The sequence below is a fragment of the Grammomys surdaster genome, unplaced genomic scaffold (assembly GCF_004785775.1).
Source record: "Grammomys surdaster isolate TR1022 unplaced genomic scaffold, NIH_TR_1.0 190, whole genome shotgun sequence".
In the NCBI taxonomy this organism is placed as follows: Eukaryota; Metazoa; Chordata; class Mammalia; order Rodentia; family Muridae; genus Grammomys; species Grammomys surdaster.
In genome coordinates, this window is record NW_021604635.1 from 561,829 (window position 1) to 572,155 (window position 10,327).

The following is a 10,327-nucleotide window of genomic DNA, read 5'->3' on the forward strand; positions in this document are numbered from 1 at the left end:
ACATCATTCTGTGGGGCTGGTACCTGCCATATTTCTTGCAGAAAGCCCATTGGGTCTTAGGAACTTTTGTCATGTTCAAGGGAGTGACAGGCACAGAAGGGTATTTACTTATTTTTAAAGGTTTGTTTTTAAGACTATATGTATAAGCAGGGCAGTAGTGGTGCACACCTTTAGTCTTTTAATTGCAGCACTAGGAAGGCTGAGGCAAGTGGATCTCTGTGAGTTTAAGGCCAACTTGTTCTACAATGCTAGTTCTAGGACAGCCATGGCTACACATAGAAACCCTGTCCAGAAAAAAACAAAGCAAACAAAATAGAACAAAACAAAAAAGCTATGTACATATGTATGTATGTATGTATGTATGTATGTATGTATGTATGTATATGGAGGGGTGCATATGAGCACAGTGCCTGTGGAGGCCAATTGAGTCCCTTAGAGCTGGGGTTACAGTTGGAAGTTGTCTTATGTGTGTGACAGGGACCAAATTCCAGTCGTCTGCACACATGGTATCTGGTCTGAACTGCTGAGCCAACCTGCAGTCCCTATTTGTTTATTTTTAGAAGCAAGTCTCATTCCAGGCTGCCTAGAACTATTTACTTGAGGATAGCCTTGAACTTGTGACTCTTCTGCCTCTACTTCCCAAAATCTGGGATTACAGCTCAGAGGTATACACCACAGCACCTTAGGGGAGCAGCTGAAGTCCTGAGTGGATGTGTACTGTTAGCATGAGCATGGGCGATCAAGGACCCCACACCTCAGACTCATGGGAACGGCAATGCCTTCTCTCCATCCAAGTACAGATGGTGACAAATGGCAGCCTTTAGCTAAAGCCAGTGTGTGCAGAAACTATTGGCTGCAGCTTTAAGGACCTGGACGTTGACATTTACTCAGTACTTACCAACCGTAGCTTCCTCCTCAAAGATGACTTCAGCCTGAGATTGCTCCCCTGCAGGTCACCAGCCTTTTGATATTTCCAGGCTTCTCTGTCATAGCACACTCCCAGCTTTGTGTCTTGCAGTTTGTGGCAATATCTAGCTTATGTAGTGCTGGGGCTCAAATCAGAGTCTTGTCCATGCTAAGCAGTCTACCAACTGAACCACAGTGTAAGATCCTGTTTTGCATTTTGAGACTGGGTCTTTGTAGTCCAGGCTGGCTCACTCTGTAGCCTAAGCTGGCCCCCAAAACTCCCAGAGGCTCAACTGTGTCATCTCCCAGGTGATACAGAATTACAGTCATGAGTGAATTACCATGTCTAGCTTTATTTTTAATTTATTTGTTATTTGTTTATTTTTATAGTAACCTTGGACCACACATGTGTTATGCAAGTACCCTACCACTGAGCTACACCTGCAGGCTTTTTAAGTGTATATTTTAAATAAAAGCCAGGTGTGATGGCACAGGCCTACAGTCGAAGACCTCAGGAGCTGGAGGCAGGAGAGCAAGAAGTTCAGGTGTATCCTTGGCTACAGAGCAAGTTCAAGGCAGTTGAGCTATATGACAGTACTGGAATACACATAAAATAAATATTTTTAAAAATTACACATATAGCCGGGCGGTGGTGGCACACACCTTTAATCCCAGCACTTGGGAAGCAGAGGCAGGCAGATTTCTGAGTTCGAGGCCAGCCTGGTCTACAGAGTGAGTTCCAGGACAGCCAGGACTACACAGAGAAACCCTGTCTCGAAAAAACAAAAACAAACAAACAAACAAAAAAACAAAACAAAAACAAAAAAAATTTAAAAATTACACATATAAAGCCTTTTTTATTAACTATTTTTCCCTAGTTGCTACAAGCGTTTTTCTGTAATACCTAAAGAATTAATAAAGAAAATAAACGTGTATTCAAATATTAATTTTGCGTGTGTGTGTGTGTGTGTGTGCGTGCCCTCAAATGTCAAAAGAGCAGTTGGTCTCCTGGGACTGGAGCTACAGAGAGTGTAAGCCACTACACTGGTGCACATCTGGGTGCAGGGAATCAGATCCACATCCTCTGGAAGAGCAAGCGGTACTCTGTATGTCATCTTAAAAAAGATTTCACCCTGTGATGGCTCAGTGCGTAAAGTCACTTGCTACCAGACCTGACAACATAGATTTGATCACTGGGGCCCACATAGCGGAGAGACCTGATTCTGCAAGCTGTCCTCTGACCTCCATACCCACAGACACACACAGAAATAACATTTTCATTTGTTTGTTTGCTTGTTTGTTTGAGTCAGTGTTTCTCTGTGTAAGGACTCCTAGCTGTCCTAGACTTACTTTTTAGACCAGGCTGGTCTCAAACTCAGAAAGATCTTCCTGCCTCTGCCTCCCGAGTGTTGGGATTAAAGATGTGGACTACCACACCCCGTAATTTTTTTTAATTTTTTTTTTTAAATTTCTCCCAAGGATGGTGAACGGGCTCAGAGGGTAAAGGCTTTTGCTGCCAAGACTGAAAGACCAGAGTTCCCCAGGTCCAGCATGAGGGCAGGTGTTGACCTACGGAAATGCAACAGTGTATCCCTCCTAATCTCACCATGGCAACAGTGTAACTGTATCATTACAGCACTTGAAACAATTCGTAATTGTGTTTTCCTCTTATACAAATACAATCAAGAAGCCACTGTGTGAACCTAGGGAAAAGCAGAATTAACGAACAGGTGGGGAACAGAGCTCACATACAGACTTGGAAGGGAACATCTGAAAAAGAGGAAAATAAGCAAGGCGATTTCTCACTAAATAGAGCACATATCCCCGACAAACATTAATATAAACATCTCTAAACCTGGGGCTGGAGAAATGGCTACAGAGGAAAGGGCACTAGCTGCTCCTTCAGATGAGTCAGATTCCACTCCCAGCACCCACCTGTAACTCCAGTCCCAGGAGATCCAATGCCCTCTTCTGGCCTCTCTGAACATATATATATAGGTACATGGTACATGCAGGTAAAAACACTCATACACATAAAATTAATTACACAAAAAACAAAAACAAACAAACAAACAAACAAAACCTTGTCCTCTAGTGTCTGGGCTATATTCCATTTGACTTCCAAGGTTTGTTCCCACTGTTCCCTCTGGCCACACTAAACCATGTTTTCCTAGACTCCTGACCCTGTCCAATTACTTCCTGCATGGCAAGAAAACTGAACAAGAAGGTGTGACTTAGTTGATTCTTTCTGGAGGGAAGGGGTGCAGGGAGGAGGTTGGAGGTTGATTTATTGAGACACGGTTTCATGTAACCCAAGCTGGCCTCAAACTTGCTATGTAGCCAAGACAGGTCTAGTGGCTTGATCTTCCTGCCTCCACTCCCCCATTGATGGGCTCACATCCAATGTAAAGTATTTTACTCCTATTCATATTTATTTCTTTGTGGCAGCCGGGCGGTGGTGGCGCATGCCTTTAATCCCAGAACTTGGGAGGCAGAGGCAGGCGGATTTCTGAGTTCGAGGATAGCCTTGTCTACAGAGTGAGTTCCAGGACAGCCAAGGATACACAGAGAAACCCTGTCTCGGAAAAAAAGGAAAACAAAACAAACAAACAAAAAAAGTCTTTGTGGCTTAGGCTGGCCTCGAACTTCCTAGTCATTTACCCAAGGAAAACCTTGATCCCCCATCCTTCCAACCTGTCTCACAAGTGTTGGGATTACAGGGGTACACCTACACTCTGGTTGGAACTAAACTCTGATATTCTAAATTCTGTGATGTTAGACAGTTTTCTGGAGACAACACCTGTAACTCACTAAGACGTCCAAGGCTTTGGCTATTCGAGAAAAAGAACTTTTGCTTTTAAACCAAGTTCTTCTGGAACTGGCTGGCAAGCTCAGCAGGCCTGGGATGGGCCTCCCACGTCCCCTTTCCCCCCACCACACTTCCCTACACCCCGACCTCGACAATGTGGTCATCCAAGGCGCGGCGTCCAGCAGGGGTCGCTGTGACGGCGCCACCGTGCTCGGATGCGCTGGGGTCCACTCTCTCTGCGTGGGCTTGGGCGGAAGGGGCGGGGCAGGCTCGGCGGTGGCTCCCGCCTGCGGTCGGCGCGGTCCGGGGAGGGACCAGCGGACTGCGCAGGTGAGTGCGCCCCTACTGGCCCGCCGGCTCAGCCCCTCGCTGGGTGATTTGCCCTCGGCTGGCTTCTGCCCTGCAGCGCTCCGGCTGAATCTGCGAGCGCGTCCGGTTCCGCAAAGCCGGGCTTGCCTCGGGACGCCTCTCGAACCCCGGGGCCGTGGGAATTGAGCTGGCCCAGGCTGTGCGTCCCGGGGCTTGGGTGCATCTAGGTGCAGACACTGACTCGGGGCTGGGCGGCGTGGAAGTGTCCAGTTTCCTTTGACCTTGGGGGACCTGGGGAGGTTCGGGATGGAAGGGCTCTGGGGGAACCCGATCTTGTCTAGAAGTCCGCTTCCGACATCCGCAGAAGGGAAAGGTTTCATAGCTGTAGACCTAGCAACCATCTGGAGGCCAGGCCCGCGTCTTACCGAGCGGCGACACGCTGAGGAACGTGGATCCACTCCCAGTCTAGTGCGGGTCAAGGGCAGCTTTGCCTTTGCCTAAATACTGCTCTTCTGGCAGTCTCAGCCTTCATTAGCAGAGCCTTATAAAAATCTCACCCGAAACAAACCTTACGGGCTTTCTTGTGCAAACTGCCGCCAAGAAGATTTTGTAATATGGACTCCTGCCCGGTTGCTTTCCTACTAAAACTCTCTCCATATCTCTTGTGCTGCCTGGGTCATCTCCAAACTTAGATATATAAGACTTCCGGAGATCTAGTGGCAGTCCAGATACTTTGTTCTTTTCTGAGCTCATTCTTAATGCAGCAGTCCTCCGGTCGTACCGTCAGTCTACAAGGTTTTTGTTTGTTTGTTTTGTTTATTTTTTTTAAAAAGAGACTGTCTCGTTGTGGCTGGCATGTTACTCACTTGTATAGTGGAAGATATCCTTGAACACCTGAGCTCCTGCCTCTTTCCCAGATGCTTGAATCATAGAATTTAATTACCAGGGACTATTTCTGTGCACGTGAGATAAATAAGACAGGGATGGAGAAGTCTAATCTTGTGGAGTGTCTGCACATGCAGACACCATCCGGTAAATTACCGGGCAGCCTGGGATTAGCCATGGGGCGGGGGGGGCCCCCCCCCCGCGAGAAGTGTGGTAAAGGGGACTGGTTGGCCAGGTGGAGTAGAGTTGGAATGGGTAGGCCCGACCTAGGGGATGTTAGAGTCTAGACCTGAAGGTAAGTTTCCATGCAGATACCTAGGTGAGAGTGTTCTAGGCCTGTCTGGAACAAAGGTCCCTGGTTTGGCCAGAATGTGTCTCCCAAGTTTCATGTGTTGAGGAATTTGGTGTAGTACCTTTAGGGAGAGCAGGGTCATGAAGGTTCTTCCTGATGATCATCAGATGAATCTGTTCAGGGATTAGTGGTTATCAAGGGAGTACGTGGCTTTGTTATGAAAACAAGCTCTCTCTGGCATGCTTACTGTGTCTCCTTGTGATGCAGCAAGAATCCTTTCACAGCTTCTAAAGCCGGCAGGAGAGAAGGGTAGTTTGTTTGGGGGGGGGGGGGGACAAGGGAGTTAGATGCAGTTGACTTGAATTTCCCAGTCTAGAGTCATGAGATAAATAAACCTCTATCCTTGATGATTGTCCCAGCTGGAATTCAGTTGTAGCCATGGGAACCATGCTAAGATAGTCCCTTGTGTGTGAGGACCATGAAGACCAGTGTCAGTGTGGCAGGGGCTGAAGCTGACCAAGACAGACAGCCATTTCTCATCGTTCAGGTTGTGTTTAGTTTGGATTTTGTATGAGGGGGTGTGGTGTAACTGTCTCATTTAGGGCTGAGCATTTAACAGGCCCTTAAATCCCCACACTTTAATGAGTTTATACTTTAACTGGTGCCCACTGCAAAAAGAAGCTTTCTGACTAATTTCCGGGTATATATGTAAGTATATACTTTGACACCATATTTGTGTAGCAAAACAACAGGTTTCCCCCAGGACCTTCCTAGCCGTGGGCTTTTGGACCAGGTTAACAGGAACACCTTTCTTAGTTCTCCTGATTTTGAAACAGGATCTCATGAAGTTACCCAGGCCGGCCCTGGCCACACTGTGGGCTAAGCAGCCGTCTAACTTCACGTCATCCTGGCCCACCAGCCCCAGAAGTGTGCTTTTCTTTTGAGTGCTCTGGAGGAGCTGGTTTATAGTCTTGCCTGGTGGTTCACGCCGGCCTGAATTTTTACCATGCCAAGCCTGAAGTCTGTCCACTCCCTGAAAAAAGCCAGATGTGTGGTGTGAGTATGCAGCTCTAGTACTCTGTTGCCAAGATGAGTGACAGAGACAAGAACTAGCCTAGAATACATAGTGTGGAGGAAATGAGTACCCTTGACTCAAAAGACTCCTGACTCCTGAGAGTTGCTCTCTGCCCTCCATCTGCAATGCTGTGTATGCCTGCACCCTGACCTGTACACACCATATACACAAACAACAGTAGTTGACATGAATAAAGAAACTGTCCAGGAGTGAATACCTGTAGTCTCCAGTCACTTGGGAGGCAAAAGAGTTTCAGGGCAGCCTAGAGAATTTGAGCTACCTGAGACCCTGTCTCAAAGCAAGATGGTGGACCGTCATGAGAAGCTGGACGTAGCATGGCAAGCTTGTGATCCCAGCATGTGGGAGCCCCCGGGAGGAGGGCTATATAATAAAGCCTTGCCTTGAAAAATAAAGGAAAACCACTAGCTTCTGTTTTGAGTCACCAGACAGATGGTGTTACATTGACTGAGATGAAGAAGGCTCCAGGTTCAGCAGGTCTGACATCAAGAGTTTGGTTCTGGGTATGGTCGTGTCAGACACTTAGTTAGACATTGTGTCTGTAGGCCTCAGCATATAGCCATACCTGCAAATATGATTTATTACAACATGAATTTATAAAACGAAGTAAGGAAAAGGGAGAGACATGAGATAAAGAAGGAAACCAGGCCTGGTATGATCTGCAAGTCTGCCTTGGCATCGTGCAGGACGTGTGTGATTCCTCCACTACTTACTGCAGGCTTCCGGGAGGAAAGCTAGGTGTTCAGCGTGGGTCAGACCACAGTTTCAGTATAGCAGGTTTGGAGAATGTGGTGAACTCTGCTGACGTCCAGTGTCACAGACACTAGTCAGCACAGGCTTGGGAGCAGGCCTTTCTACACACAGCAATCATGGGTCCTCTGTGCTAACTCTGCCCAGGTGTACAGGTATAGTAATCCATACCTGTGGCCGGGCGGTGGTGGCGCACGCCTTTAATCCCAGCACTTGGGAGGCAGAGGCAGGCGGATTTCTGAGTTCGACAATTCGAGGCTAGCCTGGTCTACAGAGTGAGTTCTAGGACAGCCAGGGCTACACAGAGAAACCCTGTCTCGAAAAAACAAACAAACAAAAATTGTGTGTGTGTGTGTGTCAGAGACAGAGAGATGGAAGCTAGGTGAGGTCGTTAGACTGCTATCACTCCATCGCTGTCTACCTCGTTGCCTTGAGACTGGTCTCTCACTGGACCTGAAGCTCACCATCATCACTAGGCTGGCTGGCTGGTTAGTGAGCTCTGCCCATGTCTGCTTCTCAAAGCTTGGATCGTAGGCATGCACAGCGGTGCCCAGTCTATTACATGGGAGTCGAGTTCGGACTCATGTTCTTGTTTGCAGAGCAAGCACCGTTGTTAGCACTGAGTCATCTCCCCAGCATCCTATTTTCTTCAAATGGGATGTAACTACCCAACATTCACTGCTTTGATTTAAGAGGGGCTCAGGAATCTGGTCAGTCACATTTCCAGATACCTGACTTCCTACTCAGGGCTCTCCCCACCAGTTCTGCATCCTCATGTTGCTCCCTGGGGGCCCGTTCTCTGCTGCCATCTACAAATGGGCACCATCTCTGGCAAAAACTAGACTAATGCTTTCCCTCAATTGTACGGTGTTTATACATTTCTATCTAGACTTCCGTTGTTTGGGATGTTTGTTGGGAGGTGAAGGAAATGAGGAAGAGGGAGTGAGTAGCTAACAAAGGTAACATTTGGCTTAATACTCTGAAATATTTGTTACATATACACATGAACATGATTTAAGTTGATATCTTCAGCTAGCTAGGTTTCCTAGTACAGGTAAATCTGCTTCCGCCTGTGGATGGATAAGATGCCTGTTCAGTGGATAAGAACACTGGCTGCTCTTTCAGAGGACCTGGGTTCAATTCCCAGCACCTACATGGTGGCTCACAATACCAGGAACAACCCCTTGTGGCCTCTATGGGCACTTCACATACACGGGGCACAGATACACAGGCAGATGGCATCCACAGAGGTAAAATCAAAGTGAGCAGACCTTTACAAATGCCGCCAGTGATGGGCACAGAAACACCTCCAGACATCCCGGAAAGAGCGGCATGCCGCGGGGCGGGGCTTGAACACCGACCCCTTTATGTTGTGTTGTACACACACGAGGGGAGAGGCCAGGGACAGTGTGCGGGCCAGCTCTCTCCCACCACATGGTTCTGGGGATTGAACTCTGGCTGTCAGGCCAGGTTGGTGACAGTACCCTTAACTGCTGAGCCGTCTGCACTGGCAATGTCTGTTGGGGACTTCTCAGATGCTGAGGCCGTTCCTCCTGGTCCCGTGCCTTTTCAGCTCTCTGCTCTCAGCGGCATCTCCATGGGCTCAGCGCCTCAAGCTCCTGGTGCAGCACAGAAAACACACAGCTTGCTGGTCCTTGTATTCTGCAGTGCTGGGACCAGACAGGGCCTTGTACATGCTCGGCAAACAGTCACAACTGGGCTACACTCCCAGCGTAGCAATACACTATTTTCTTTCTTTATCCTAACTCTACAAAATTAAAATTTGGGGGGCAGGGTAGGTATCTATTAAATGGGAATACATTGGACTACTGTCTCTTGCCAGAGGTGTGCCTGTGCTTATATAATCTCAGCACTTTGAAGCTGAGGCAAAAGGATCCCTTGTCATCACAAGTCTGGTCCACGTAGTGACTTCCAGACCAATCTTCGATTTAGTATGAGAGCCGTCTCAAAATCCAAAACAAGCTGTGATAGATGGTTCAGTGGTTAAGAACACTTGTTGAGGACAGGTGTGGTAGCCCACGCCTTTAAATCTCAGCACTTGCGAAGCAGAGGCAAGCAGATCTCTGTGAGTTCAAGGCCACCCTGGTCTCCTAAATGAGTTCTGGGATAGACAGAGCTATACAGAGAAACTCTGTCTCAAAAAACCAAAACAACAATAAAAAGATCACTTGTTGCTCCTACAGAGTCTCGGTTCGATTCCCAGAACACACAGGATGGCTCACAGTCATCTTGGTTCCAATTCCTGGGCTGCAACACCTTTCTGATGGCCACCAGTACCAGGCATGCAGTGGGTGCACAGGCACATGCACAGACAAAACAGATGCATAAAGTCATATATGTTTTTTCTTTTTAACTTTTTTCTTTTTATCTTTTTCTCTATTTTTCCTTTATTAAGGGGCTGGAATGTTGGCTCAGTGGTTAAGAACACTTTGATCTTGCAGAGGACCAGGGTTGGGTTTCCAGCATGCACATGATAGTTCACAGCCATCTGTAACTGCAGTTCCAGGAGACCCAGCATCCTCTTCTGACTCCTGGGGGCACCGGGCATACACATGGTACATATTCATATGTGCAGGCAAAACATTCATACACATAAAATAAGTAAAGCTAGAAAAAGAAAATTTCAAAAAAGAAAACCCTACAGGCTTTGCTTAGCTGTTCCTTTGACAGTACATAACAAAAAACCAAAAGCCCCATGAGCCCTGAAATTCTTGTCATTTAGGATTTAGGGGAGTTCTAAGGATAGAGGACACAGAGCTGAGCCTGTGCTGTTTGCTTATTTTACCCTCTAAAGATTAACCAGAAGTTAGAAGGAGTAGCTACCTGTGTGGGTTCTGTGAGCTACACAGACATCGCTATCAGCCTTGTAATTAATGGAAATTAGGAAGGAAAATCATGAGGCTCGTCAAAGAAATAAAGGAAGTGAGTCTCAGGCCCCAAATATGAGGAGAATGCTGATGAGTCTGTCAGGATGTATGTGTGTATGTATGTATGTATGTATGTATGTATTTAAGCTTCTGGCATCCTTTCTCTTATTAGCAAATCATGGTATTTAAAACCATCTTGGCCTGATGTGGTTCCCACGTCTTTCATCTCAGCCCTCAGAAGGCAGAGGTAGGTGGAGCTCTGAATCTGAGGCCAGTTTGGTCTATGTAGTGAGTTCCAGGACAACCAGGGCTAAGTAGAGAGGCCCTGTCTCAGATGATAGACGGATAGATAGATAGATAGATAGATAGATAGATAGATAGATAGATAGATAGAT

At 47.2% G+C, this 10,327-nt stretch overlaps 1 protein-coding gene across 1 annotated transcript in view; it reads left to right on the top strand.

Annotated features, from left to right (window-relative positions):
• Positions 1-4,001: 4,001 nt before the first annotated feature.
• CUNH6orf203 (chromosome unknown C6orf203 homolog) overlaps positions 4,002-10,327 on the top strand; it is a 15,729-nt gene continuing 9,403 nt past the window's right edge. The window contains exon 1 of the mRNA XM_028769018.1: positions 4,002-4,045. The gene's annotated coding sequence lies outside the window, so the exon portion shown is untranslated. The remainder of the gene's footprint in view (positions 4,046-10,327) is intronic.